This window comes from Ovis aries, chromosome 3 (genome assembly GCF_016772045.2).
Source record: "Ovis aries strain OAR_USU_Benz2616 breed Rambouillet chromosome 3, ARS-UI_Ramb_v3.0, whole genome shotgun sequence".
Classification (NCBI taxonomy): domain Eukaryota; kingdom Metazoa; phylum Chordata; class Mammalia; order Artiodactyla; family Bovidae; genus Ovis; species Ovis aries.
This window is the reverse complement of record NC_056056.1, coordinates 177,194,457-177,218,025: the sequence shown is the minus strand read 5'-3', so window position 1 is coordinate 177,218,025 and position 23,569 is coordinate 177,194,457. Positions and strand designations below refer to the sequence as shown.

At 46.3% G+C, this 23,569-nt stretch overlaps 1 protein-coding gene across 2 annotated transcripts in view; it reads left to right on the top strand.

Annotated features, from left to right (window-relative positions):
• Positions 1–14,309: 14,309 nt before the first annotated feature.
• SYN3 (synapsin III) overlaps positions 14,310–23,569 on the top strand; it is a 486,177-nt gene continuing 476,917 nt past the window's right edge. Inside the window, exon 1 of one of the 2 annotated variants that reach the window (XM_042247181.2) lies at positions 14,310–14,401. The gene's annotated coding sequence lies outside the window, so the exon portion shown is untranslated. Of the gene's footprint in view, positions 14,402–20,154; positions 20,571–23,569 lie in introns of those variants that run through there. The other variant, XM_027967692.3, reaches the window with a different exon arrangement.

Here is a 23,569-nt window from a genome sequence, read left to right as displayed (position 1 = left end):
AAGAGGCATGGCAACCCACTTGAGTATTCTTGCCTGGAGAATCCCATGGACAGAGGAGCCTGGTGGCCTACAGTCCATAAGGCTGCAAAGAGTTGGACACGACAAGTGACTGAGCATGCAGGCATGCCACAAACAAGTCAATCAGAGACTTTTTCTCTTTCATTTCCACAGGAAACTCTCTCCAGGATGAAATGAAGGAAAGTCTCACAGCCTCTCCTGAAAGACCACATAGTCCTCTTTCTCTCTTTTTTTAAACTTAACATCAAACACCAAACAGTGTTAGTGTATACACAGCTTACATGAAAACATGAATGTACTTTATCTTGTAGGTGTCTTCAAGCAGATCATGCAGATTCAGGAATGCAGTGCTACAGCCAGGAGGGAGCCAAGAGTGCTGTGGGGAATGTAGAGAGGTGGATAGCAGAGACAAACCTCTCCCTCAATGTCAAGTAGAGATGCTCCTCTTAGGGTTTATGGGCTATGAAGGACCTGTATTGCTCCAGGGTCTATCAGAGGATCCAAGCAGGATCAAGAATTTGGGGTCACTCACTTCCATGCATTGGAGAAGGAAATGGCAACCCACTCCAGTGTTCTTGCCTGGAGAATCCCAGGGATGGCAGAGCCTGGTGGGCTGCTGTCTATGGAGTCGCATAGAGTCGGACACGACTGAAGCGACTTAGCAGCAGCAGCAGCACTGCTCAGGGGCAGTGAGTCCAGGGACTTAGAGACCCCAAGGGATAGGGATCAAGAATAGCCAGTGTGAGAAGGTTGAGACCTTGATCTCAGTAAGATAATCAAACTTGGGGTCATCTCTGATTGGCAAACAAGGTTTTCTAAATGCCAGTCCCTGGACATCAGAAGTAGTCAAGGAACTAGTTTAAAATATAGATTCCCAGGCCCCACACCATTTCTGATCCTTGCTACCTTCCATCTTATTTATGCGAACCATTCTATCAGTCCATAATGTCTGCTATGTACCTTGCCAGTCTGTTCACTGCAAGAGAATAGGGTTTGCCTCTCTCTTCTTCAGCCTCAGGGTCTAATGTAAGACTGGAAACAACATCCTTTCATCCAAAAATGGAGTAAGTGCTGACTGCACACCAGGCTGAAGTAGGGACAAAATGGTTAAAAACACACTCCCTATACCAAGTCTGGTGGGGCATACATCCCAGCGGTCAAGTGCTCGAACAACATGTATAAACATTTCTTACCTTCTGAATACACTGCACACAGAAGCCAGGAAGATAATCCTGAAATACCAAACCCAGCCATGGTATTTCTTCAAGACAGTCAGTAGTTTCCTCTGGTTCCTCTTTCCAAACAGAGGTCTGCAGACTCCATGCAGACAGGTGTCTGGGAAAGAAGTTTTCATGGTCAAGTAACTTTGGAAAACTCTGAGATAAATTCAATAAAATAATTCAAGTTTCTTTAATGGAGGAATTCTCAGAAAACATACGATACAAATGAGCCTGGCAAATCTCCAAAAGGGGAGGGAGTGATATTAAGCACTTTCTCATTCTTCTTTCCCTGCAGCTCTTTCTGGGTACATCTTAAAGGATTAGTTTCAGGGAACCAATTTTGGGAAATTCTGGCTGACTGCATCATGCCCAAGCCCTGTAGTATGCCTCCCCTAGGGCCCCCAGGATCTCCTGCTACAGCCTCTGCTCCCCACTTGATTCTTGCACTTTAACAAAAAACTGTACCACTTCCCACTTTCAAGCCTTTGTTTGTGCTGTTGGCCCTCTGCTCGCATTCTCCAAGCCCTACAACTTCTCCCAGGACACACAGGATTTGCCCGAAGACCATATGTGTCCTTGAAGCACCAACTCAGCCATTAGCTGCACCAGGAGCCTCTTCTGTCCAGGGTCTCTTGGCTTTGTCCTTATAGTGCTCTCCCTGTCTCGCACACAGCATTCCACGTGCCTTGTTATCATGGCCCCCTGGACCAAGAGCTTTTGGAGGGGAGGAGTCTTTATAAGCCTTTGTTCCTCTCTGATCTCTGACACCAGAATTTCTCAACCTCAGCCTGGATAAGTTTTTGCTGTGGGAGGCTGTCCCAAGTACTGTAGGATGTTTAGCAGCGTTCTTTGCCTCTGTCCACCACAGCACCAGCATCACTCGCCCCATCCTCCAAGGCGTGAAAGCCAAAGATGTCTCCTCTCATTGTTTGACATTCCTTGGGAAACAAATTCATTCCCCATTGAGAACCAGTGTGCTGTATTTTGCATAATGCCAGGTATTTATCAAACAAATATTTGCTGAACATGTACTACTTCAGACTCTGTGTCAGGCATAAGTAATACAATTATGAGCAATGACATGCCCCTGCCTTCAAGATGTTTATCTAGTTGCAGGGACTGAGAAGTAAAGAGATATTATTAAGAATGTAACAACAGTCATAATTCCATGAAAACTGAGACAGCCTTGCCTATTTTACTTACTTTTATATCAGCAGCTCACAGGACAGTGCCTGTTACATATTAAGTGCTCAATAAATAATTTGTTGATATACTGTATTAATGAAAATGTGTAGAGTACTTACCATGCATCAGAAACTGTTCTACACACTTTATATTAAATAACTTTAGCTCCTCAGAGGCTCTGTTATCATGCTCATTCTACAGGCAAGCAAATTAAGTAACAGAAACTGTAGGTAACTTGACAGTGATCATGCAGTGAATACAAGGTGGAGCCAAGAACTGAACCCAAGCCACCAGTTCCAAGCTCTGGTGCCGCATGTGTGACCATCATTGATTGAACCTTGCTTTGTGCTAGGCATGGCTTCCCTGGTGGCTCAGATTGTAAAGAATCTGTCTGCAATGTAGGAGACCCAGGTTTGATCCTTGGGTCAGGAAGATCCCCTGGAGAAGGGAATGGCAACCCACTCCAGTATTCTTGCCTGGAAAATCCCATGGGCAGAGGAGCCCGGCGGGCTACTCTTTGTGATAGGGTCACAAAGAGTCAGACACGACTGAGCAACTGACATTTTCACTCTATTGTGCTTATTTTACTCTCATCCTTATCAGCATTTTACATATGGGAAATGTATAAATTTGTAAACTGAAACACAGAAAGGTTAAGTAATCTGCATTCTCCCATAAGAGGTAAGTGTTTGAGCTGATATTGCGTCCTTAACTACCATGCTATACTGCCTCGAATATGGGGAAGTAATAAAGGATTGATGGACAGTGTCTAAATACTTTCTGTACCTCTCACCAAGCAGAGGGCCTGATACAAGGGCTGTACCCCACTCACGAGTTTGGAAATGATGGCAATGAAGTATAAGGATGGAACATTAGCCTGGTTTTCACATCTGACTTGTTCTCCTGACTCTGCCTCAGAGTTATTGTGTGACCTTTAAGACTTCACTCCCACCCAGCCTGGCCTCTCCAAATGAGAGAGTTCAGATTTCCCAAGTTCCCTCCAGCTCTGATGCTGATTCCATCAGCCACAGTCCTGAGTCAACCCAGAGAGTCCTCTTTCTATCTTGGAGGCCAACCAGGTAAAGCTCCTCCTCTGACTGCCCTGATTGGTTTGTTCATCTTCTGATGCAGGTGCTGTTTTTGTTGCCTGGCAACACAGTGATGGAGACAGCCAGTTCCCAGAGGAGCAATAAATGAATGAGCAGAGATATTCATGCTGGGAGCAGTGGCCATAGCCAGAGCAGAGCACTGTAGAATTTGTAATTCCACCTGTCCTGAATGCGCTCTTCCCGTCATGCTTCGAGAGAAGTCTAACGGGGAATATTTGGTTGGGGAGGGGAGAGAAAAAGAATTTTCATTCTGGAAGTGACAAACTTCCAAAGAGGTGACCCTATCACGAAAATCACAAGTACAAGTGTGCATTTTAGTATCACTAGTAAAAGATCTCCTTCTATTCTCTTTCATATATGAAACTATACTGTTTCCTGCTTGTAAACGTACATCCCAGGCTATGAATAAAAGGACAGGTCATATAAACTGGCTCAATCAATCCCCACGCTGTGCTGTGCTGTATTTTGTTACTATGATCACCCTGCAAAATAGGTAGAACTGAAGTAAGCAGACAGGGAAAACTTTAGAAAGGTTAAGAACAATGATTCTCAAATAATGTAGCTACTGCTGCTAAGTCGCTTCAGTCGTGTCCAACTCTGGGCGACCCCATAGACAGCCTCCTACCAGGCTCCTCTGTCCCTGGGATTCTCCAGGCAAGAACAATGGAGTGGGTTGCCATTTCCTTCTCCAGTGTAGATGTGGGTTCAATTCCTGACTCTGCTACTTATAAAGTGTGCAACTTTGAATAACTTTCTTAGCTTCTTTGAGTCTCAGTTTCTCCATCTGTAAAATGGGGATATTAACACTAATCTCACGGTGTCACTGAAAAAAGTAAGAGAAGGGAGGTTAAAGACAGCAGAGGCTGGTGCATAAATGCACAATTATTATTATTATTGCTTTGGATCATGCACATCATGTTAGTATACAGCTGAGATTTGAACCCAGATCTTATTAATATCAAGGCAAATTTTTGCCATTACTTCATACCTCCTCTGAAAGGAAAAGCTATTAAGAAGGTATTCTTTGAACAAATATTTATGTGCCACTGTGTGATGGTGATGAAAATGATACCTAACTTCCATTCAGCATTTTACAGGCCAAGTAGTGCTCTCACATGCACTCTCTCTCTTAATATGATGGTGGCTTCTCTGATGTCTGGTGGTATGTCTCTGATGAATGGTGGTAGTTTTGGGAAAGGAATTGCCTGAAGGTTAAACTGTTCTTCTCCTAGGGGCTAGAAAGCCAGAAGAGGGAGCCCAGTTCCCCAGAGTACTGAGACAACCAGAGGGGATGGAACTCTGCACCCAGGTCACTCAGCTCATCCTTCTCTCTTCTGTTTGCTCTGACCAACATAAGGGACTCAAAGTCCAGCATGAAGGGACCACTGTATGGCCAGCTGGCTGGAGTCTGGGCTGAATCTGTTCTTCCTGATGACACGGTAGAAATATCCAGCTAGGAGCCTCTTTCCTGCCTCCCCCAACACACACACACTAAGATTTAAATCCAATCATCTAGTTGCTATTGTTACTTGCTTCTGCTTAGAACAGCTGAGCTGAATGGAATCACAGAAATCCTCCTCCTTCTCTCTCCCTCTCTCCCTCTCTCGCTGTCTCCTCCCTGCCCCTCTCTCAAGGTCTCTTTCTTCAAGCCCTGTCGCACACCTCTCCTCCTCACATACCCACAGTATGCAGTGCCCCCTGAGCCACCTCTGGAAACACTAGGGCACTGAGAAGCACAGTTAGAAAACCATGAATCAGATCCAAACTTCTCCTCAAGCAACAAAGGGAAAACAGAGACTCAGAGAGGGAAAGTAACTCTCCCAAAGTCACACAGCTGGACAACCTGACTCCCAGTCTAGGGCTCTTTCTTCTGTGTGCTTCAGTCATGTCAGACTCTTTGCAACACTATGGACTGTACCCCACAGGCCCCTCTGCCCATGGGATTCTCCAGGCAAGAATACTGGAGTAGGTTACCAAGCCCTCCTCCAGGGGATCTTCTTGACCCAGGAATCAAACCTGCATCTCTTCCATCTCCTGCACTGGCAGGCAGGTTCTTTACCACTAGCCGTACCTGGGAAGTCCGTGCTTCCTTGTGCATAGCACTAAATATGGAAACCTTTCCCAGGTTTCTGTTCCAAACCCTCCCATTTAAAAATATCTTACTGCATTGACTGAATTAAAAAAAAAAGGATTTGGGTCTTTAAATGATGTTTTGATTATATCAATAATAATGTAAACATACTGTTGTGCTGTTTAGTTGCTAAGCTGTGTCTAATTCTTTGCAACACTATGGACTGTAGCCCTCCAGGCTCCTCTGTTCATGGGACTTCCCAGGCCAGTTGCTCTTTCCTTCTCCAGGGGATATTTCCAATCCAGGGATCAAACCTGTATCTCCTTCTTGGCAGGCGGATTCTTTACCACTGAGCCACCTGCCCTTGTGTAATGCAAATATAGTCTTATACAGATATTATGGACAAGGCTAAAAAGACTCCTTTGAAACCTACCCACACGACATATAATGAGGTGGTCTTCTTGCAAGTCTTAAAGATAACCATTGGTAGCGACTGTTTTGTGCTCTTATAGTATATGTGTGTTGCCATATGTGTGTACACATATATGTGTGTATATAGTGTGTGTAGATACACAGCTAGTGTCTGTTTATTTACAAATAAAATAAATTATGTAATTATAGATATATTATCTATATATATATAGAAATTCACATACTGTAACATTTTATTCATTTACTAAGCACTTTCCCTTGATCATGATTAGCACATATTAGCTAATACGGATCTACCTCATTCTTCTTAGTACTCTATAACATTATATATATATGAACAAGCTATTTTATGCTTAACATTACCCTGATGACCAGTTAGGGGGTTCATCATCCCTTGATGAACATCTTTGCACCGTACATGACTCCTTCTGTGCATGAGTGAGCCTGTCATTAGAAGTGTCCTAGAGGTGAAATAGCTAGATTGTGGAATATATGCATTTTTAATTTTGATGTGGCCTCAAATCCTTCTTATTGATGCACTTGGGTCCCTTGAGGGGTATTCCTGCCAAATTACTCCTTCCACACCAAATAGAAAGTGAGATAAAATATTCTGACTAAATAATACCACATGCACAGAACAGATGGGTCTGGAAAATAGAGAATGCACAGAAGGGATAAGCTGACATGTAAGGAAAAGGTGCCCTAATGGAAAGGTGCCCTAATGGAAAGGTGCCCAAAGTCCCAGACTGAAGCATAGCCTGCCACAGAGTTCCCTCATGAATGGACTTCCTTTGGGCAAAAGCATTAAGTCTTCAGAAAGCTCTTGTGACAATATAAGTATCTTAAATTAGAAGGATGACACATGAAGCCATTAATAGGGGTTAACTGATCAGTTGGGGGACTTCCCAGGTGGGAAGTGGTGGTGCTAGTAGTAAAGAACCTGCATGCCAATGAAAGAGACATAAGAGAGGTGGGTTCAATCCCTGGGTCGGGAAGATCCCCTGGAGAAGGAAATGGCAACCCGCTCCAGTATTCTTGCCTGGAAAATCCCATGGACAGAGGAGCCCAGCACAGAGTCTTAACCCCTGGACTGCCAAGAAAGCCCCAGCACTTTTGTGTTTAAGATTCACAACCGCTCTGTAAAGCTATTTATATTACCCTATTTTACAGGTGAAGAAATCTGCAAGGTGGAGAAGTGAAGAGGCTGGGCCAAGACCACACAGCTGTACAGGAAGATGTGGATCTGGGATTCAAACTCCAGCTCAGTGGTTCTCAACCTTGATGACACAAAGATGTCACCCAAAAGACTGACAAAAATGCCAGCTGATACCCAGGCCCCATTCCTTGTCACCTGACATATTTGGGGAATCAGAGGCCCAAACACTAGAATATCCAGAGGTGATTCTAACATGCAACCAGTGGTGAGAACCACGGCTTATGCATTTTCATTGCCTGTCTCATTGGATAGAGGCTGGTGGTCTTTCTGCCTTGCTGCAGCTGCTCCTTAGTGAATTGTGGAGGCAGATGTATTAGAACGTTACCTTGAAAGTGACTTGATCAGCTAAAACCTTCAAGCGCCCTTAATTACAAAGGAACGCCCACTGACATCTGCCTCCCCTGAAGGGGGATTCCAAAGACTTGGAAACTTAGCTTCCTGGTTGCCATGACAATCTTCTGCAATGTCAGCAAAAAATGCTTTGCACTACACACAAGCAAGCATGAAATCCTTATCTCAAAATCTGCTCAAAGGCTTTAGTTTACAATCTGCTTCAGCTTCAGACCAGGCTGCGTTACTTTTGAGCCTTTGCTTTGGGGTTGAAAACAAGAATTATAGATGTTGATGGCACGCCACTCCAGTACTCTTGCCTGGAAAATGCCATGGACGGAGGAGTCTGGTAGGCTGCAGTCCATGGGGTCGCGAAGAGTCAGACACAATTGAGTGACTTCCCTTTCACTTTTCACTTTCATGCATTGGAGAAGGAAATGGCAACCCACTCCAGTGTTCTTGTCTGGAGAATCCCAGGGACGGGGGAGCCTGGTGGGCTGCTGTCTATGGGGTCACACACAGTTGGACACGACTGAAGCGACTTAGCAGCAGCAGCAGCACCAGCAGCAGGACATTTTAAACACTCCCCTCATCTTACTAAGCCTCATGGCTTCCCTGATGGCTCAGTGGGTAAAGAATCCACCTACCAAGCAGGAGAAGCAGGAGATGTGGGTTTGGTTCCTGAGTTGAGAAGATCCCCTGCAGGAGGGAATGGCGACCCGCTCTCTGTATTCTTGCCTGAAAAGTCCCATGGACAGAGGAGCCTGGTGGGCTACAGCCCAAAGGGTCACAAAGAGTCAGACACAACCGAGCGACTAAGCACAAGTACAGCACAGAGATGAAATGAACTGCTTCGTGTGGAGGAGTAAATTAATATTTTCAGGTTTTCTTTTATTCTATGCCCCACCTCCTTGTCTTTCTAAAACAATTTTTAAATAGAAAGAGGAGGGACTTCTGTGGTGATTCAGTAGCTAAGACTCCATGCTCCCAGCACAGGGGGTCTGGGTTCAATGCCTCATCAGGAAACTAGAGCCTGCATTCTGCAACTATGAGATTCCACATGCCCACAAGTAAAAGATCCTGTGTGCTGCAACTGAAACCTAGGCAGCCAGATAAATAAATAAAATAAATGAATATCTTTTAAAGAATGTAAAGAGGAAACAAATAAAATAGCTATTATCTTTTTAAAAAAATCCAAAGAGGAAACAGGTGAAATTGAGAAGTTTTTCTACTTTTATCTCTTTTTTTGAAGTCAAAATTTTTTGTTTTTTAGTTAATTTATTTTTAACACCTGAAGAATACTTGATGTACACCAGGCATGCTCTAAGAACTTTCTCTGTTTTAATAGCTTTTGTCCTTACCAGAACTCCAGAAGGTATTATTATTGTTTCTGTTGTTGTTGCTGCCCCCATTTCATATTTTATAGATAAGAACCTGAGGCTGTTACCACATGAGTATTTGATAAGCAAATACACAGTGAAATGATGACTACGTTAACCCTTTCTGGATAGGCTCCAGAGCCGTTTTACCCCCACCCTACCCCCGGCTGATAAAACAGCATCTTACTCCTTGCAGGCACATGTGCATTTGTGTCCCTTGATCAATCTTCAAACAGAGCAATTCATCTTTGACTAAGGATTTTAGGCACCATGACAGGTGGAGAGTGGGAAATGTGAAAATAATTTTCTGTGACCTTAAACATCTCTCCACGAACAAGCCATAGCCAAATAGAATGGAAATGTTCCTGATTCAGGACCTGGATTCCAGTGATAGCAATGTGTCTCACTGGCTGTATTACATGACACCAAGCTATGTGTATGTTACAAGCACACAGCCTTTGTCATCAAGACAGAACTCTTGAGTTTGGAACAGAACTCTCAGTTCAGGACCTCCCTGGTGGTTCAGTGGTTGAGAGTCTGCACACTCCCAATACAAGGGGCATGGATTTGATCCCTGGTCAAGGAACTAAGGTCCTATATGCCCCAAGGCACAGCCAAAGACATTAAAAAGACAGAACTGAGTTTGAGTTCTCACATCATCTATATGACCTTGCACAAGCCTCAATTTCATCACCTGTGATATGGGGATAATATCTCCTTATCAGGGTTGATATATGGGTACTTAAAGCCTTTAGCCGGAGAAGGCAATGGCACCCCACTCCAGTACTCTTGCCTGGAAAATCCCATGGACGGAGGAGCCTGGTAGGCTGCAGCCCATGGGGTTGGGAAGAGTTAGACACGACTGAGCGACTTCACTTTCACTTTTCACTTTCATGCATTGGAGAAGGAAATGGCAACCCACTCCAGCGTTCTTGCCTGGAGAATCCAAGGGGCAGGGGAGCCTGGTGGGCTGCCGTCTATGGGGTCGCACAGAGTCGGACACGACTGAAGTGACTTAGCAGCAGCAGCAAAGCCTTTAGCTGCAGCCATGAAATTAAAAGATGGTTACTCCTTGGAAGAAAAGTTATGACCAACCTAGATAGCATATTCAGAAGCAAAGACATTACTTTGCCGACTAAGGTCCATCTAGTCAAGGCTATGGTTTTTCCTGTGGTCATGTATGGATATGAGAGTTGGACTGTGAAGAAGGCTGAGCACCGAAGAATTGATGCTTTTGAAATGTGGTGCTGGAGAAGACTCTTGAGAGTCCCTTGGACTGCAAGGAGATCCAACCAGTCCATTCTGAAGGAGATCAGCCCTGGGTGTTCTTTTGGAAGGAATGATGCTGAAGCTGAAACTCCAGTACTTTGGCCACCTCATGTGAAGAGTTGACTCATTGGAAAAGACTCTGATGCTGGGAGGGATTGGGGTCAGGAGGGGAAGGGGAGGACAGAGGATGAGATGGCTGGATGGCATCACTGACTCGACGGATGTTGAGTCTGAGTGAACTCCGGGAGTTGGTGATAGACAGGGAGGCCTGGTGTGCTGCGATTCACAGGGTCGCAAAGAGTCGGACACGACTGAGCGACTGAACTGAACTGAACCGAACTGAACTGAACCACCACCATAATGAGTGATAGAACAGTGTATGCCTATCAGTGCGTGTGCATCCAGACATGTCCAAATTGTGTCTTATGATACTATGTTTCTTTCCTCCCTGGATCCATCAGGATTCTTCCTTAATAACAAGAGGAACAATTTGAACTGCCAACACAAGAAGGGAATTTAGCAGAGATAGGAGATTCACAAAATAAATCTGGATGGAGGACAGGGCTGGCATGAAGGAATAGGCTTGAAAAACTGGCAGAAACCAAGGGAATTCTGGAGACTGGCCAACAAGATTCATGACTGAGGAGCAAGCACTGGTCTTCAGGGTGTGGCTGCTGCCTCTACCATCACTCTATTCAGTCTCATGGTCAATCTCTAGCTTTCCATCTTTGTCACTTTCTGGAGAGACAAAGTCCCAGGAGTGAGCATCTAATTGGTCTAATTGAGATGACACCTCTGCCTGAAGAGTTTTGGGAGACTGAGAAGTGGAGAATCATGGAAAGATCTGGCCCTGGGAATTACCAGGCCCCCACACGACGAAAAAGTTCCTGCAAAGAAATGTGGAGACCTGAATACAAATATCTTCTAGGAAAGCCACCTTCGTGCACCAGTCATTTTACTGATGGAGAAGGTTCAGCGAGGTTATTCAATGGCTGTGCGTCAGGTCTCCCAGCTCTCAACCCCATGCTCACTCTGCTACACAAGACCCAGTGATTTATAAAATCATAAGCTGTTTCCTCAATTTTAAACCATATCTCAGGTGGGGACAGAAGGGACTAATGCTATGGGGAGCAACTATCTGCTTTTAGGCTCTTTTCATTACCGTAAGCTCAGCACATAAGAATAAATAATGCTAGCGTGTAGCTGACCTCCAATACATGACAGGAGAATCTCATTACTGCAAAACCATTGGTGATATATAGAGAGAATTGGCTACAATACATTGAAGTTTTAGTAGAAACCATTAAGCACTCCTGATCTAATTGCCTTTTTTCTTATTCATAGCTCAATAAAAAATAATTTTCTATGCCACAATTTGCCTGGCTTCTCATCTAATCCTCTCACTCCCTGTGTCCTCTTTTCTTCTTTGTTTAAAACTGATACTTAGTGAGACCTTTTGAATTTACAGACCCAGACAAGAACACCTTTTCCATTATTGCTATGCTATAACTCTAAATGTTAGAGTTGGGAGGGGTCTTGGAAGAGCACTGTTCTGAGCTCCTCATTTTACAGGTGGGGAAACTGAGGCTTAGAAATGATATGTCAGGTGGGTCAAGGCAGAGACTGGCCAAATGTCATCAAAGACTATGCTGTGCTTCCGAGCTGAGATTTCCTTGGTCCTCTTATGTCCAACTATTATCAACATCTGTGTCTGATGTCTAGACAGAAACTATTCAGGAAGTTTCTTGAAAGGACCTGAGATATTATCTAACCCAGAAGTGGAAAGTAGTAGCCAAAGAAGCAAATCCTATCCATACATAAGTTTGCCCAACAGTAGTGACTAAAGTAAAATTAATTGCCAAATTAATAAATCTGGAGATTTAACATAATCTGAATTCCTAGCCCTTTAATAAATGTCAGATCATCTGGCAACTCAGGGTCCATGTTCCATATGGCAAAAATCAGCTGGTGTGGAATAAGGATTGCTCGCTTAGACAGGTGGGCACCCTTGAGTGTGACACACCTTTCTCTGTTCCGTCCCCCCTGCCAACTTCACTTGCTACGTTACTGCCTGTCCATGTTCATATTAGAGTGTGCAATCCCTGAGCAAATCTTATTTCCCCTTAGTTACTACAGTTGGGTTACTCCTTCTTATTGACTAAGGTCACTTAGTAGAGGTCACGCAATAAGTGGAAGATGTTGGAAGAGAACCTTGCAAGGGCTCAGCCCTTGGCTCTCCTCTCTTCTCGTACTGCATGCTCTCTCTTGGTGGTCCCATACAGCCCAGGTCAGGGCATCCTCCAATGCACATTTCCAGTCTCAGACCGTTACTTGTGCTCTAGACTTATGCATCCAGTCACCCACCTTGGGCAGTGCCTTCATTTCCTCATCTGGAATATGGGGACAGTGAGAGTACTTTTCTATCATATGGTTATCATGGGAATTATATAGACAATTGTTAACACACATGGAATCATTTCAAGAGAGCCTGGCACTGTTATATGCTATCTAATAGGTTGCTCAAATGCCAACAATGGAGCCTTCCTTCATTTCCTTCTGCTTCCAACCTGTTCCTCCGTACTCTTCCCCACATTGGCAATGGCACAATTACCCTGTGGGTAGTTCAAGATACCCAGGAGTCATTCTTCATTCATTCGTTTTCCTCATTTCCTAAATCCAATCCATCATTAAGCCTTTCCATGATATTCTCAAAATATATTTCAGTCAGTTCACTCTCCCCATCTCTGTTGTAACCACCTTGGTCTAAGCCCCTATCATCTCTTACCTTGATTTCTGTAACAACCTTCTGGTATTGTGTACTGAATTATGTACCCACCCCCCGTCAGTCATATATGGTGTCCCTGACCCACAGTGTGATGGAATTTGGCGATGGGGTGTTTGGGAGTTTCAGATTTTAGGTTTAGATGAGATGATGGGAGATTAGTGCCCTCAGAAGCATAGACATCAGCATGCTTGGTCTTTCTTTCCCCACCATGTGAGGACTCAGGTAGAAAGCAGCAGTTTACAAGCCAGGAAGAGAACTCTCACCAGAAACCCATCCTGAGAGCACCTTGATCTTGGACCTCTAGCTTCCAGAACTGAGAAAATAAATTTCTTTGTTTAAGCCACCCAGTCTACAGTATTCTGTTAGAGCAGCACAAGCAGGGTAAGACTAAGACATCTCCTTGCTCTCCTGCTTCCATTCTTTCCCTTCGAAAATCCATTCTCCACACAAAAAAGCCAGAGTGGTCTTTTTAAAAGGGTCACAGTCCCACTCAAAACCCTTCTCTGGTTTATTTCCGTGCTTACAGCAAAGGTGGAGCCCCTAACCCTGCCTCACACTTCTGTGAGCTCTGGGTGACTTAACCCTCTCTCCCCTTGCTCACTGCACTGGGCCATCGTAGGCTACAGCTCCGGTCTCAGAACCAAGGCACATCTGCTGCTCCCTGTCAGCAATGCTCGCCCTCCAGCCCTGGAATGGCTTTTATTCTCCATCTCGTTCAAAGTGGCCTTCAAAACTATCCCATTTATAGCGTCCTCGGCCCCCTTTCTTATTTAAATCACCCCACCGATAATGCTCACAACAATCTGGCATTACCTTTTTATTTGTTTATCTGCACATAGCCTGCCCGCCCCGACCCTCATCTTGTGCAAAACCCGTGAGGGCGACAAACTTTGTGTGGTTCCCCCGATGCACGCCTAGCTCTAAGTGCCTAGCACAGGGCCTGAGACATCTGCTGTGGGATTTCTGGAGTCTCCCGAAGGTCAGGGAGGGTCAGGTGACTTTCTCAAAGCTGGTTTCCAGGGACTCTGCACTCTTCACACTCCCCGAGGGGCGTCTAGACGCTCTTGGGATGGAGAATTATTACCTTTCTCGGTTGCCTGAGCTTGATAAGAGCTGTCTAGAAGCACTTTACCAGCTAGAAGTGGCCGAGAGCCGGGTAGCGGGGAGGCAAGAGGGGCGTGGGAGGCGTGAGGGGCGGGGCCTCCAATGGGCGGGGCCTGGCTGCCCGAGCCAATGGGCCCCCGCGGCGCAGGGAGGCTGGGCTGCCGAGGGGAGACGCTCGCGCGCCACGGGGTGCGGAGGCTGAGCTCTGGGACCCGAGCGGATCCGCAGGCGAGCGCAGCGGCCAAGGCACACCCCCGGCTCCGGGTTCCTGGCGGCTCTCAAGGTAAGCAGAGCCTGCGGCGAACTAAGACTTTGTGAGGTTTCTGGTAACAGGGGAGTCCCCGCCACCTCCCGCCGAGGCTGCTGGTGGCGTCCCGGCGCCAGGCTGCGTTCCTGGGCGCTCCCGCTCTGTGCCGGCGGGATGCGGGCGCGCGGAGGGGCCCGCCAGTGGGCGGAGGAGCCGGCGCGCCAAGCTGCCTCCCCGAGTGCTGCTGCCAGCTCTCCGGGCCGACCCTGGGACGGACGGGTGCGCGTGCGGGGCACCCCTGAGGGGCTGGGGAGCCAGAGGGGCTTCGGATAGGGGCTTCCAATAGAATCTCCACCCAGCGCCGGGGCCCCGGGAAGAGCTTGCGGGGAGCTGACGACCGCAGAGGCCGGACGTTTGCTCTATCTACATCTGCAGACGCCTCCTGTCCTGTTGACCCCCGGAGCCGGGGGTCAGATTCGTCATGCCATTTCTTATTTCCAAGTCTCTTGGAGCTCAGAAGAGAAAAACAAAGCAAAACTAAGAGGGGTTCCCTGGCCAAGCTAGGACAGAGAAATTAGTGCTTTATGGAGCGCCTCGTGTATTTATTCTGTGTTTATTGGGTTCCTATTGTGTGCCAGACAATGTGCTAAGCCCTAGAGTCAGGAAGAAGGGTGTTGGAGGAGTCCCTGGGAATAAGGAGAACAGGAGAAACAGTTATAATGCAGTGTTGTACAGGGGATGTTACGTGGAGAGGAGGACCATGAGCAAGCCAGGGAGGCTTCCAAGAGGAGGTGACTATTGGGACTAGAGGAGTAGGAGGGTTTGCCAGGCTGAAAGCTGTGTGGGCTCTATGTATGTGTGTGTGTGTGATGGGATAGCAGACTGGTGTGTGTGTATGTGTGTGTGATGGGATACCAAGCCTGGGGTAGGGGGTGTGTATGCATGTGTGTGTGTGTGATAGGATAGCAGGAATTCCAGAGATTTTCCTGTGCAAAGATGAAAAAGTCCAGTATCCTGACTTAGGCCATCAGTTAATCCTATGTCAGCTAATCAAATAGGACTAGGGCTTTTGTGGGGAGGAAATGAGCTGTCAACATGGCAGGAGCTAAAACATGCACAGACCTTAAAATGCAGCCTTAGACTCTATAGATTTTTGTCCTGCGATCAAGGAGGGCAGTGGAAGAATTCTGGCAGCTTTGTGAAAATGGATGGAGATTGGAGCAATAGAAAGCTGGTAAGTTGCAGTTAATATTTTGGATGTGGTTGTAAATATTCTGGCCCCTAAAGGCAGCAGTGTCTGCCCAGGAGCCCTGCTCCCTGGCTTCCAGGCATGGATCATTCAGGCATGGAGATGTTGCTCATGTGATGCTTGCCTCTGCAACCTACGGGTCATTTTCATATTGTTTCTGGAGGTTTTGACCTGGACCTTGTTGTCAGGGGTGGCCCCTGGAGGTTGGTGAAGGGAACCTCTGCCTGTTGTTTCTGATCTTCTGGTTTTTCCTCTATGGGCTCCTCTTTCTGTCTCATGGAGACACAGCCTCAGCTGTTAGAGGCTGTGGTGAGGAGAAAAGTCTTGACAGGGAGTCACACCAGAAATTCACTTTAGCCATGTGCTTTGGGGACATTATTAACCTTTCTGAATCTCAGTTTTCTGATTTAAAGGGAAGTCATCTTCCCCACCTGTCATAGGTTGGTTTCTAAGGGAAAAGATTGAGGCTCTGAGAACTGGGTGTAAGTGGATTCTTGGGGAATGATCTCACTCTCCAAGGGATGGATGGTGAGGGAAGCAGTATGGGGGCAGAGGGAGAAATTGGTCAGTGATGCAAAGCAAGAGAGGCCTCAGGTGATCTGAGGCTGGGGGCCAGGCCTTTGAAACCCCATGTTGATCAATTAGTGGGGGCAGACTGCCTCCAGGGAAGGGGGCATAACTTTGGATGTTCCTTCAGCAGGATGGTTCCTAAAGAGAAGCTCAACTGTGAGCTGTGTGCAGCCAGCACTCCCAGAAACCAGCATGGGGAGTGAGAGGTTCTTGGAGGGGGCTGTTGAGAGCTGTGCCTGGGCAGGTGCCTCCCAGGGTGGGCTTGGGAAGTGGCCAAGATATCAAAGAGAAGGTGCTTTGCGCTGTGCCCGGTGAAGAACAGAAGCGTTCCTTTCTCTTACCTTTAAACTTCTTGACTGCATGTGAAAATGGATTTTGGAATTTGAATTGAGTCGACCAGCTTCCACAGGAAAGAATCTTTCCTGATGATGACTAGAATGACTACCATCCAGTGTCTCTCATGCATATGCATTCTCATTTTACATTGTTTTCTAAAACCCAACAGAGTAGGTGTCCTTCTGCCATAAAGTAATGACCACAGCAAAAAACACTAGAATTTGTTTCAGTCTGTGGAATGATTTCATTGGTGAATTGATTAACTAATTGATCAGTAATTAATGCATCAATGTGCGCTGAATACCTCCTAAATGGTCAGCACCGTCCTCAGTGCTGGGAATACAGTTTAGTCTATTAGGGGAGGCAGAGACTGACATTAAATGCTTTGATTCCTTCAAAGGAAATACTGAAGAATGGACTGTTGCATTACATAGCCAGGGTATGATGGAAAGTAATAGGCTGTCTTCCCACAGGACTCTTTCTCACCATTCAGTTTCAATACAACCTCAGAGAGGCCTTTTGGATCATCCGGTATAAAGCAGATATCCTCCCTTTTATGCCCCCTTCGCCACACTTGCTGATTCATTGTATTTACTTCCCTGTTATTGGTCCTCCTTGCTAGACTGAGGGCTCCAGGATGTCATACCTCACTTTATCCCAGTACAGTGTTCAGCACATATTTCTTGAATGAGTGAAGTTAATGAAGGGTAGATCCGCTTAGACGAGTGGTATCATCAAGACGTGACATTTACACTGAGATCTGAGGGATGAAGAAGGTCCAGCAATGCCAAGGTCAAGAGGCAGAGAGAACAACTTGTTCAAGGACCGTGAGGTGGAGGAGTGGAACCCAGCATGACTGGAGAGCAGCCTGAGATGAGTTTGGAGAAATAGATGGGGCCATGGAAGGCCATGGATTTTACTCAAGGTGCAGTGAAAACTCAGTGAAGGATCTTAATGACCTAGTAACAACATGATGTTATATAATTGCTTGTTGTCTGTCATGCCTCTTGGAGGCAAACTCCATGAAGAAAAGTGCCCAGTAAATATTGCTGAAGTGAATGGATGATGTGGTTTATGCAGCTCGCAGGTAAGAAAAAGGAGTAGGAAGAAGAATGGGATCTTGCCGCAAATTAGGAGTTTGGTGAGAGAGGTGTTGCTGTCCTGGCTGCAGGGTAGCAATGGTATTGGACAAGTAGAAGGAGCTGTATTGGGGGTGTTAAATGGACAAGACTTGCTGATACATTCAATGTCAGGATTATGGGAAAGGGAAGGATCAAGGGTGACCCCCCCCACCAGGTTTATGGCTCAAGATTGGATGCCAGCTGTCCATAAACAGGGGAACGGATAAATAAAAATGTGGTAAGTACTTACAATGGAATCTTAGTCAGCCATAAAAAGGAAGAATGTCCTGATACATGCTGGGCTTCCCAGATGGCACAGTGATAAAGAATCCGCCTGCCAATGCAGGAGATACAAAAGATTCTGGTTCCATCCCTGAGTCAGGAATATCCCCTGGAGGAGGAAATGGCAACCCACTCCAGTATTCCTGGCCTGAAAAAGTCCACGGGCAGAGGAGCCTGGAGGGCTACAGTCCATGAGGTCGTAAAGAGTCAGACTGACTTAATGATTGAGTATGCACTGATACTTGCTACCATGTGAAGAACCTTGGAAACATGTTAAGTGAAAGAAGCCAGACACAAAAAGTCTTATATTATATGATTCCACTTATATGAAATAGTCCAAGTAGCCTAATCCATAGAGGCAGAAGGCAGATTGGTGTTGGCCGGAGTTTTGTGTGGAGAGGGGAAGAAGGGTAGACAGGGCATGACTGCTAAGTGGTTTCCTTTTTGGATGGTGAAAATATTTTGGAACTGGATGGAAGCTGTGTTTGAACTATACTATGAATATACTAAATGCTACTGAACTGTATACTTTAAAATGGTTAATTTTATGTTATATAAATTTCATCTCAATTACCAAAAAAATAAAAGATCAATAGATAGGAGCACCAGTCAAAGAGTGGTGGTGAAGATCAGGGGGAGAAAATGTAAATGTTGTCTTGGAGATGTCCAAGATACCCACACAGACAGGGGGGACGTCCCGCTATTAAGAGGGGTGTCAGCACTTTGATGCCAGCCAATAATATGGATGAGATCGAGGGAGAAAGTGCAGAGGAGTGCATCCGAGCCTGTATCATTCTTTAAGTTGATCCTCATGCCTATCTACAAGGAAGGTGCTTCTGTTCTTATTTTCAGATGAGGAAACCAAGGCCCCCTGAGAATGGGCTTGCCCAAGGTCAGACAAATTTTGTACATGTGGTTCCCCTGGCTTCCAGTCCTTTGCCTTTCCCGCGTCAGGGTGATGCTGTTTAGAATTCGAGTAAAGACCTTCCCTCCCTCCCTTCCTCCCTCTCTCTTTCCTTCTCTCCGCCCCTCTCTCCCTCCCCTCTTTCCACAGTCAAGACTGAGTACTCACATGTGGCAGGTACTGTGCTGGGTCTATATTGGTGAAGGCACAAATGGCTGTAATTAATCTTGTGGAATTTACCTGGTAAGCAAGCAATAAGGCCACTGATAGAGGACATAGGAGCCTGGACCAGGGGCATCTCTCCCAGATTTGGGGATAGGAGGAGGCTTCCCAGAGAAAGTGACAGCTAAGCAGAGATTTGTAGCAGAAGCGGAAGAACTGAGCTTAAAAAAGAGAAGGGTTCTCTGGAAGGTTCATGATCCCTGAACACCTGCTATGGGAATTCCCCTTCTCTTCACTCCCTAGTTCTTCATGCGTCATGCGTTATTGGCATTTTTCAGCTTATCCAGGAGGTCTATTGTTTCTATATCCCTGGAGGCAATAAGTAGGCAAATAGCTTGATTTGATTTTGGAAGCTTCAAAAGAGGAGCAAGATAGGGTACAAACAGTCTGACTTTCAAAGCCAGGCTCTGTCTCTGAGCAAATGACTTAGTCTCTCTTTTTATACCTATGAAATGGAGCCAGTCACATCACTGCTCAGTGCAGGAAATAAGTGAGATGATATAGTAATGCATTGGGCACGTAATAAATGATCAGAAAAAATCTCATCTCATTCCTTCAGAGAGGAAGCCTTTCTGAATAGGCCAGTGGGTTCCACACTCTGAACACTATTTAAGATACAGAAATCCATGCGGGCTTCCCTGGTAGCTCAGATGGTAAAGAATCTGCCTACAATGCAAGAGGCCAGGGTTTGGTCCCTGGGTCAGGAAGATTCCCTGGAGAAGGGAATGGCAGACCACTCCAGTATTCTTGCCTGAGAAATCCCATGGACTATAACCCTCTAGATAGAGGAGACAGGTGGGCTTCAGTCCATGAGGTCGCAAGAGTCGGACTTAACTTAGCGACTAAACCATCACATACTTCTCAGGAATCTGATTTGGATGATTTGGGATGGAACATAGCAATCTGTATGTTTAGAAAGCACCCCAGATCATCCTGGTAAAAGCATGGTCCAGGACCCATAGGCTTAGACCAAATGCTTGAGTCTTTGCTGTGATGTTCACGAAAGGGTTAAGCACCTAGAAGCAGATAATGCCTTCTAGGAATTATTAGCCAATGGCGGCACTGACCGGTGATGTAATGTCTTTGGCTGGCACTCTATTGGTTAAGTGTATTGTTTCTCTTGCTTCAGCTGTGTGAGGAGCAAAGCTGGAGCCCAAGGGTTAATAATTCTGTGGCAGCACACAGAGCTATTTTTCTCCCAGTCCGCTTCTGCTGGTTGTGAGCGTGGAGCATGGCTCAGCTGGCTGTTGCCCTTCTTCCAGTAAATAGCTGCACCTTCCTCCCTACCTCCTCCCAAGCAGAGCACATGTCTCCATAGTACTACGAGGGGGAGGAGGGTGATCAGAAGTGTTTAGGGAAGAGAGAGCCCTTTCAAAGTTAACACGCGGCAGTCTCTCCTTGCTACTGGGCACGGGCACAGCTCCAGCTGCTCTGGCCTGCAGAGGTCCCACTGGATGAATTGCTAAATGGTCACCTTCTTCTGAGCATTGTTCAACCTGGCTGGATCCTCAGAACCAGGAGGTGAGCCCCCGGTTTTGGAAGGAAGAATGGGCCTGGAGGAGAAGAGCCTTGGGGGCAGTGGGAGGGAACAGCTCTAGAGGGCAGGTCGGCATAGGCTCCATGCAGAGCTGCCCCCACATGCGGTGTGAGCTGGGCCAGGACGGTCTCCCTCTCTGTGTCTATTTGCTCAAGAACGCCATGTGAGGCTTGGATTAGGGGGCCGCTTGGTGGGGAGTGTGCTGACAAGACACTGTTCACAAGCCTGCTCTTGGTGTAGCTTTCTGCCCAGTGCTTCTGGAGGAGAAATGCTTCTCTCTGTTAACCTGAGGCAGGAGGGGGCGCATCAGGTTAGCAGTGTCTCCCCAGAGCCAGCTGTCACCCACGCCCCTCCTTGTCTTATTGGGGCTCCCTCTTCAGTGCTCAGTTGAGTGCCCTTGGTGGACTCTGGGCTGAGGTTTCCAGGAGTACCTAAATGGTCTCAGGGATTTTTGATCGTGTCTTTCAGGGGGACCTTTGGATTGCTGGCCCTTGAGTTACGGGTGTGCCTTTGTGGATTGGGTCATGTTCTTAATGTCCCATGCTGGAGCTCTCTGGGGGCAGGGGGATTCTCTTTGTATTATGACAGCACAGTTGGGGGATTGTGCTGTTTGTGTTTCAGAGGGCGTGTGTTATTGCCTGGACTTGAGACTTCTCACCTTGCTCAGAGGGGAGCCTAATGCAGCATGTCTGCCTCAAGGTGTGCAAACTGAAAAAAGTCAAAACGGGGAGGGGAAAGGGGACTGGAGTAACTGGGAAGGGCTACTAGCAAGAAACTCTGCCCTTCATCTCACAGGGAATTTGGGGAAATTTTGCATTTCATAGACAAACTGTGACTCTACATCTCTTCTGCAGCCCTTGCCAAAATTTGTAAGTAAAAAATACTGTTGCTTTTATTCGTCAGAATTTGGTTTTATGTGGAGTGTCCCCATTTTCTTTAAGGAGAGCAGAGCCTGCAGAGGTTTCTGTCTGTGTCCTGTGTGGCCCTCGGCGTCTGCCACCCCATGTTCTGGGCCAGGCTTTACTGCTGAAGAACACCTAGGTTCTTGGGCCAGTCCTTGTGCCTCTCTGAGCCTCAGCTTCTTCATGTGTCAGTTGCAGAGGTGGGAGGGAGTCTAATTGACTTTTAGAGCCCTTCCTCTCTGGCTGGCTGTGCTCTGGATCATGAAAAGCCTCAGGATCGGAGTCTGTTGATTAAGTGGATGACTGCTGAGGTGAAGGATGTTTGCACAAAGGGAAACGTAGCATGTGTCCTCTGGGTGCAGGGGGCTTTACACACATTTTAACACATCACCCTCCCAGTAGGCCTGGGAGGAGTTAGAATAAGCAATCTAAAGATGTGAAAATCAAGGCTGAAGGAGTTCAGTGACTTACCCAAGATCATCACTCAGTAAATGTTGACACTGGTATTTGAACCTATACTGGGGTGGTGGTTCATGGTAGAGTAACAAAAGGACTGGGGCTGGAATCCTTGTCTGCCTTTGGCTCTTTGCATGCTCTCCATTCTTCTGGAAATTACACAGTGATTTTTCAGATCAGCTAGTTCAGTCAGATTATTGTGGATTATCTATTTTACTGTCTGGGACAGCAGATGGTCCCTGGATCTGGAGAGGACCCTGCAGTCCATTGGATCAGGCCCCTCGGTTTATATCTGGGAAAATGAACGTCTAGAGAAGTTAGGTTACCTGTTTTATATCACTCAGTGAGTTGATAGATGGTAGAGATGGAGACCTAGACGCCTTACCTTAGGTGTGTGAAGTGATATTATTATTAAAGAGTTTTTTTAAACCTTCGTTGAGAACTTTGGGATCATTTCAATTGAATTATCCTTACCTCCAGGCCCCTTTGAAGTGCCAGAGAGTGAAGTAAGGCTCAATGAGCACCTACTCTCGGCTTGACACTGAGGCAGATGTCTGAGACATGGATGGTATAGTAAGTAAACAAAGCTTGAGACCTGGTCAGTTTCCCCAGAGAGATTCAGGATACAAGTTGTGTTTTGGGAGAGTCTAGTTCATGGGTCAGCATGCTTTCCTGGTGGGGAGGCAGCTGCAACCCTGACCCTTTCTCTCTGCATGTGGCCGGCACCTAATTTATACACTGGAAGAACACTGGCCACATGACATGTGATCTCTGTTCTTTGTCTTCCCAACTAAGCTGCATATTTTCAGGGCATGGCTCCCAAAATGTAGAACCTGATCAGTGGAGCCGCCTTGTGGGGAGGTGGGTGCAGAGATGAACACCCAGAAGTAAAAACCATCACTTAGTTATTTAAAAGCGCAATGCAGATACGTGACTCTCTTCTTGATCTCTATAACGTTAAGAAAGAATCATCCTAATACCAGGGTTTGAATATGCTAATGATTATCATAGGAAAGAGGGGTTATAAATATTCTGCAGGGCTAGAAAGCAAAGCTAGCAGCCAGGAGTGGATGTGGAAGGGAGTGGGTAGCAGGTAAATGGAGGAAGAGTGGGCTGAGGATGGCAGTGGTCCAGTGGGTAGGAGACTCCTCTCCTTGCCAGCATCATCAGAAATGGCTGGTGACCGTCAGGCATTGCTGCCCCGGCAAAGAGTGGGACTTGGTAGTCTCTCGCTTCCTTTCTCGATCTACGATCTCTTGATTATTAACCAAGCAGGAGTAAATGAGAGGACAGGAGGTAGAGCAGAGTTTCATCTTACTGATATTTGGATTCCAGAGCCATAGTATGGGGGTAGAAATCATTCACAGCCAAAATACCCTTGAAGATATTTTCATTGCCCCCCAAATTGCATTTTGCCTGGTTTCTGTGTATGCAACCTTGAACAATAATTCCTGTGCTAACTAGTGTGTAAAACCCGGACCAAGACTAAAAAAACTAGCATATGAAAAAACTTATATGCAGTTGTTTGAGTTCCATACTGCTCTGTTTTTAAGAAATAAGTTCAAAATTTCTAACTGGCATGAAGTGGGGGGTAAAGAATTCTCAGGTGTTCTTGTTTGCTTGCA